Genomic DNA, 8,039 nt, shown 5'->3' with positions numbered 1-8,039 from the left:
AAGGAAAAGGCTGAATAGGATAATTATCAAACAGAACTTGGGGATTAATGGAATCCTGTTTTCCATCTGTCAAATCTGGAGGATTCTTGTTAGGTAGAATGCACATCAAATTTAAGTCCCAGCTGATCCCATCCTTTCACTTGGCTTTAGGCCTATAATCACAACTTTTCTGTCATGGCTGCACCAGCAGCTTTTGAGCCAGTGGCTGACCTGTAACCCCTGGGGCCTAGTGAGGAAAGGGGCGCAGTGCTGGCTGGTGGGATGGCCCCTGACCCCGCTGAGTCCATGTAGAGCTTCTGCTCAGCCCCTCCCCTCCACCTTCCCAGGCTGGTATGGTTTTCAAGAATCTAAGGAGGGACCTGGAGACTGAGAGAGATCAGCTAATCTCTACTACCTTCCTTCTGAAGCCCTTTTCACTGTCTCGACTCTGGGAATCAGGGCCCTCACCCTGGCTATAGAGGTTCTCTGCTTTCTGTCCAGGACCCCAGAGAAGAAGATCCCAAACTTTTGTGTGTAGTAAGCCCTTGAAATAGGTCTTCTAGATTATTTACCAGTACACAGTGGTTTGAAGAGATTTCTTCCTGCCACATAAGTAGATAGTTTTCAGGTGAAGAGCTAGAGTTTACCCTAGGCCTTAGAGAAAATTTTCATTTTATTGGGTGGCCATATGTCCCTATTTGCTTGAGGCAATTCTAGTCAAGACCTGATGTCTCAGTGCAGTCATTACTGTCATCCCCTTTCACTCTCAAGTAAGAAGTATCCCCATGGGGACAATAAATCGTATGGTCCCTGGAATTCTAGGACAAGTCACATTTCTCTAGTATCAGTTCCTACTCTCTGAATTCACTCTCCAGCCATTCTTCTGACTGGAAACAGTCAGACTAACTTGTCTACTGGTCCCCTCAACTGTGCAACCCAGGAATCCTTTTTTTACTTCAGGTTGGTCATGCAGCTGGTATCTGCCATTACTGTGGCCACTGATACTATGTGAGGATGAAAACTGTTCATTTGCTATATGCTTTAACAACATGTTGCTCAAAGGCTGAAAAATATTTGAAAACCATTTGTAAACACCCTGAAGAAAATGGGGTGTTGACTGGCATGTCCTGTTCAAAAACCTGTAAAGTTCTGACCACTTAAATTGTTCTTTCTTGTGAATACTTTAATGCATAAATTAGGGCAGCTTCCAAGGCTAATGTGGGCTGTTAGGCCACCTCAGGGTTTTAAAGTAGTTGACTATAACTCTATAAAAAAAAATAAAAAGTAAGTTGAATTGAGGTAGTTCTGAGGAGTCCATCCTCTCCAGGGAGCCACAGCACATCCCCCTCCCCCCGGCCTTTGTCTGATTCCAGCTGCTTCACTCACATTTACGTTTCCTACCTGGCACCTAGACTTGTGAGTTCATGAGCTCAGCCCTAAATTTCCTTTTCTGTCTTTGTTACCTGTTGTTCACAATGGAATTGGCGGGAGAAGCCTGCTGGCCTCTCAAGCTGGCTTTACAGATGGGGTCACCACTGGTGAGATAGACCTGGCCCTTAGGTCACACCATCATATTCCCCAAAATATGCTATTTTAATTTCAGTGCTAATAGCTAACCTTTACTGAGCAACTCCCACTTGCCTGGACCTGTTCTAAACATTTACCTGTCTAGGAAACCTTAAGGGGGAGGTACTTTTATCCCTATTTTATAGATAAAGAAACTGACACAGAGAGGTTGATTAACTTGCCTAAGATCATATCAATGATCATTTCTTTCCTTCTCCTTTTTTTAGTGGAGGCACTGGGATTGAACCCAGGACCCTCAGGCATGCTAAGCATGTGCTCTACCACTGGGATATTCCCACCCCCCCTCCTCCCCACCCCCGACTGATAATTTTTTAAAATTATTGTTATTTTCTGGTTCTATAAGTAGTTATTGTTCATTACAGAAAATTTGGAAAATACTGAAAAATAAAGACATAAATTTACAAAATTACAAAATAAAGCAAATCATCTCCATCTGTACCCTGAGACATAACCCCATGTTTAGTAAGGTTCTGCCAGGTTTTTTTCCCCTGAGTGTATATATTTTTAAGCATAGCTGGGATCGTTTGGTACATCTGTTTTATAACCTGATTTTTTAAATGTCCTCAATTGTGAACATCTTCCCATGGCAGTATCTACTCTTTTATGTCATGTTTTTTAATGCCTGCATGGTCTTATATATATGCAGTATAATGAATTTTGTTCTTAACTGATTCCCTATTGTTGGACATTTATGTAACTTCCAAGCTGTTATAGTTAACCAGCATGCAGATTTACAATGAGAAATATATCTGGCAAGCAAACAAGACTATTTCTGCAACTTGGTCACACATCTTTTCCCTATAAGAAAGTATGTAGAAAATTGAACTATATCACAGAATTAAAAAAAGGGGCTTTGACCTTAATAACTGGGGTCAGCAAGCTGTGTGATAGCCTATTAATATGTGTTTGAATAAGACTGTCTACATTGCACCTTTCCAGGTTACATCAAAGACAATGCTCCAGTCATGCATGTCAGGGTCTCCTTATCCACACCTTCATTTACTAGCACACAGTGGTTTAAAGAGATTTCTTTCTGCCAGGTAAGGAGATAGTTTTCAGGTGAAGAGCTGGAATTCACCACAGGATTCTGCATTTCTAACAAAATATCACACTTCAAAGGCTTTAAAGAGCTCCCTGCAAGCCCTGTCCAGTGACTTCTGCTTTCATTTCATTGGCCAGAACTGTATCATGTAACCAGTCCTGGCTGCAGGAGAGGCTGGGAGATGTTGTCTTTTTAGCTGACCACTTGGTCACCCTGAATACATGTTTCTGTTAGTAGGAAATAGGAGAGTGGTGTTGGTAGGTGACTCAGATCACATTGGAAACTCTAAAAAAAAATCTGTCCTGTTAATAGTTACAGTTCATTTTTGGTAGAAAGTATGATTTCCACTGCCTACTTTGTCTGGAAATGTTTTCCTGAGGATGTTCTCAGTGCAACCAAAATAACTTTGTAATATATATGAAGTGATGGACCTTGTCATTTTTGGATACAAATTTTCTCTACTATAGTTTCCCATTCTGATTTGTGAAATAAGTGGCCTTTGGGAGGGGCCGAGAGAGAGCAGCTCTCCTGCTTGGTTTTGCTTATATATTCAGCCTGTGATGCTGTTTTTATTCCAAATATGAATATCTGAGATCCTGTAGATCTATCATTATTTCAAAATAAAAAGCTAAAAACTCTCCAAGGTCCTGATCTGACTGTAAAAGATATTTTTGAGACATTCTCGTTCATCAAGATCCAGTAGGTGAAACAAGAAATGGTAGAATCTTTATGGCTGAAGTTTGCTCTTTCTACTTTTGTGACTCTTAGAAATTTTCCATGCAAAAAGCTTTTTTAGAAAGTTTTTAAAAATTGAAAGATATCCAGAACATATAAAGTACTCCTACAATTCAACAACAGAAAAACTCCATTAAAAAATGGGCAAAGGACTTGAATAGACATTTCTCCGAAAGAAGATATGCAAATGACTAATAAGCATATGAAAAGAAGCTCAACATCACTAATTATTAAGGGAATGCAAATCAAAACCACAATGAGAGAAAAAAAACACATGAGATACCACTTCACACCCATTAGGACGGCTATTATGAAAAAAGCAGAAAATAACAAGTGCTGGTGAGGCTTTGGAGAAATTGGAACCCCATGCATTGCTGGTGAGAATGTAAAGTGGTGCATCTGCTATGGAAAATGGTATGGGAGTTTCTCAGAAAAATTAAACATAGAACTACCATATGATCCAGCAATTCCACTTCTTGGTATATACACAAAAGAATTGAAAATGGGGCTCCAGTAGATATCTGCATGCCCATGTTTATAGCAACGTTATTCACAATGGCCAAGAGGTGGAAGCAACACAGATATTCAATGGATGACTGGATAAACAAAATGTGGGGGATACACACACACATACACACACACACACAATGGAATATCATCTGGCCTCAAAAATGAAGGAAATTCTGACACATGCTACAACATGGATGAACCTTGAGGACATTATGCTCATGAAATAAGACAATCACAAAAGGAAAAATACTGTTTGATTCTACTTATATGAGGTACCTAGAGGAATCAAATTCTAGAGACAGAAAGAAGACTGGTGGTTGCCAGGGCTAGGAGGAAAGAGGGATGGGGAGTTACTGTTTAATGAGTATGGAGGTTCAGTATGGGAAGGTGAAAAAACTTCTACAGAGATGGATGGTGGTGATGGCTCCACAGCAGTGTGAATGTACCCAATGCCACTAAACTGTACACTTAAAAATTATTAAAATGGTAAGTTTTATGTTAAATATATTCTGCCACAACTTTTTAAAAAAAGAGTGATTACTGGTTGGGCTCAGCCACGAGAAAGTCTTGTTTAAGATTGTACTTTTGGCCTGGATGCCATGGAGCAAAGCCATGGCCAACCACAGCCCTCATGTAAAATGAATGAGAAATAAGTCTTTGCTGTTGTTTAAAAAGTAAATATATTTTATGTTCATATTTTACTGTAAGAAAAAATTTTGAAAGAAAATTTGTTTTTTTATTGTAAAAGTAGTACAAGTTCTTTGTGTTAAAAAAAATGAGGAAAGCAAATACCTCTCTTAATCCTTTCCTTCAAGAGTTTAGAATAAATTTGTCCAGATTTTATATATCAATGTATATATTTTTTGAGGAAATGTTCTTTATTTTTTAAATTGAAGAATAGTTGATTTACAGTGTTTCAGGTGTACCACAAAGTGATTCAGTTTATATATATATTCTTTTTCAGACTCTTTTCCATTATTGAATATTTTTTTTAAAGGATCAAGCTGAACCTTGTTTTTCCACTTCAGCAACTTACTGCATCATGAAAACATCTCCAAGTCTTTCCATACAGATCTACTTTATTCTGTTTATAGCATGTGATACTTCACTATGTAGATATGCCATATCTATTTGGCCAGTGGAGATTTATCATTTATGATACTTTTAGTTGTTTACTTGTTTAGCAGCCCAAGTTAAAATGGTCATGTATAGGTGGAATTTTTAAATTCTTAGAGTGAAGCCTACCTGCTTTATTCTCCCACTTGAGAGACATCAGATATGTTATTACCCATACAGTCTGGTTTCTGAAGTGGATTTGGGTGCCGGCCCGGAACTGCAGGGCTGTACATACTCCCCGCTTTGTAAATATTCCTGCCTTGTGTGTGTGGTCCCTCCGTGATCATGGGAGTTGGTCAGGTTGCGGAGCAGGGGGACTGCCTTTTTTTCCTATCCTATCTCAAACTGTTGCTCCAGCCTCTGTCAGTAGTGACCCTAAAGTATCTGCCTTCTGCAGAGGAAAGCCATGAGCTCGTCATGGCAGCTGCTGCCCTAGGTCTGGCAAGCCTTGCTTCTATCTGCTTCCTTCCCAAGACCTTGCCTTGCCATTCAAACAAGGTTTGCATTCCTTCCTGTGGTATAATAAATATATTTGGTCTTTGTCCCCAGTTCCTTGCGCGGAGCTCCTAAAAACCCTGGCATTTCCTGAGTGATAGGAGTGTCTTTTGTTAGTCCTAAGAAGCCCCATTTGAGCACACTGGAGTTTATGCTAATAAGGTGACTTAGGGCGGGTGGGGGGCAGGTTAGATAGCCTCAGGATGGGGCTGGACACTGGAAAGACCAAGTAATTGAAAGACTGGTGCTTTCAGCCCCACCTGCTGACCTTTGGAAAGGGGGTGGTGCTGGATTTTAAGCTCTTGGACAGGAAGATTTGATGAGCTCTTCCGAGGTGGTGAACAAGACACTGCCCATTTGCCATGAGGGTGGCACAGCCTAAGTCCACACAAGACAGAAACTTGTGTGCTCTGCTTGGGTATCTCTCTCTCTTTTTTTTTTAAATTTTTTAAATTAAAAATTTAAAATTAAAAATTGGTGGGTTATTAGGTATTTATTTATAACAGAGGTACTGGGGATTGAACCCACAACCTCATGCATGCTAAGCATGTGCTCTACCGCTGAGCTATACCCTCCCCCCACCACTGAGCTAGACCTTCCCCCACCTGTGTATCTCTTCATCTGGCTGTTTATTCGTATCTCCCTCAATATCCTTTGTCATAAACTGGCCATAGTAAGTACACTGTTCTCCTGAGTTCTGAGAACTGCTCTAGCAAATTAATCACAACTGGAGGGGGTTGGGGAAATTCTGGTTAGTCAGAAGCAGGTGACAGACAACCTGGACTTGAGACTGGTCTCAGAAGTGGGGGCAGTCTTCTGGGACTGAGCCTTTGACCTGTGGGATCTGACACTCCATGTAGATAGTGTCAGTATTGAGGCAAATTGTGGGACACACAACTGGTGTCTGAGAATTGCTTGATGTAAGAACACCTTCCTCCCTCCTACTCTCCAAAACCCCCTACACACACACTTGGCAACCAGAAATATTGAGAGTAGAGGAGGAAAATAGAATTTTTCCCTTGCACTTCCTTTGCTGGGACATTTGCTGACCACAGACCTGATCATCCCCTTCCCTGCTGGAAGAGTCTCCCTAGACTTGACCCTCAGCCTCTTGCTCCATAGCTCTTCTTGCTCATCAGACATAAACACAAGACTCCCCCCCTTACCCTGCTGAGCCTGGTTGTGCCCCTCAGGGACTATTCCTCTGGCGCAGCAGCAATCTTGTGTTTCAGGATCATCTTTGACGATGTCTGAGGCCATGGCCACATCCTTCACTAGTCGGGAAGGGCACTGACCCCACCGAGAGGAATCTCCACTAGATTGTGATGGAGAATGTGGGGAACATGATCTGACTCTGTTCCAGGTCCCTTGCTAACCGAGTCATTGCTGCCACCCGCATATTAGCGATGTGGCCTAAAGGTTTTTGTTTAGTTGGTTTTCGTTTCTGAATCCTTGCAAGCCATATGGTCCCTCCTGATGAGAAGCAGGTTATTTCAGAACCCATTAATGTTGGGTTCTGATATTTCCCTCTCTGGAAATGGGCAGGTCTCCTGTGCTGTAAGTCCCTTGCCTCCCCAGCACCCAGGTAATCTGCCTTTGTGTTGAAGACCCTGCCCATGAGAGTTTTACTTCTGTCCTGAGATAGTCATCTGCCTGTTTGCTCCTCCCAGCAAGCTCTCCAGTTGTGTCCCCAGCCATGCCTGGTTCCTGCTGACAAAAGGACTAAGACTGACTTTGGTCCATTATCTTTATCTCTCCTTTCTTGTTTTCCATGCTGTGAACAGAATTTCATTTTTTCCAACCTAATCTGATCATGCTCCTGGAACAAGGGAAAGCATCATGGGTACCACATCTGCAGGCAGCTGAGGACAGAAGATTTCACTCATACGCGAGTGGGGGGAGTCCATTAGCCCCTCTCCTTGTTGCAGCTCCTTCCCTTGTGCCATTTACAGTGTTGAAGAGCCCCAGGCAGAGCACCGATTCAGATGAGTCCTCATCTTCTCTTGCTCAAAGCCACCATGTGGGAGTCTGATGGAGACCTCCACACCAACACCTCACTGTATGTTCCTCTCCTCCGGGTTAGCCACCTGCACAGAGGATGGCATCCTGATGCGTGGCTCCACCTGGTCAGTCTGCATGTGGTGAGGATGCCGAGGCCCTCTGGCCCTCAGTCACTCCCCTTTACCTGCTGCTTTGTTTTCTCGCCCCTTTCCTGCTGGGGGTTGACTGCGTTTTTTACCCATCTGCTGACTTCCTTGTTTACTCCACAGGTGTTTTGTCCTGTCCTTTGTTCTCACCCTCTTATTCTTCACATATCACCAGTTCACTCTTTGCCTGCCGGCTCTCGGAGGTTTTCATCTTGGCCCCATTCCCTGCCCTTACTATTAAGGATTGTGAAGATAAGCCCTGGATGTTATCATTTTCTCTTTGTTGTACTTTATTCTGTTCTTCTCAGGTTGATTTTGCTCAGAATGGAAATCAAGTCATGCTGTGTTACTTGTCAGATGGTGAGAGCAGAACCAGGAAGGTGGAATCGACTCTAAAGCAGGGTGTTTCTGAGGACAGGAAGTGTGGA

The sequence above is a fragment of the Camelus dromedarius genome, chromosome 19 (genome assembly GCF_036321535.1).
Source record: "Camelus dromedarius isolate mCamDro1 chromosome 19, mCamDro1.pat, whole genome shotgun sequence".
NCBI lineage: Eukaryota > Metazoa > Chordata > Mammalia > Artiodactyla > Camelidae > Camelus > Camelus dromedarius.
The sequence above is the reverse complement of the archived record's forward strand: the minus strand, read 5'-3'. Positions refer to the sequence as shown.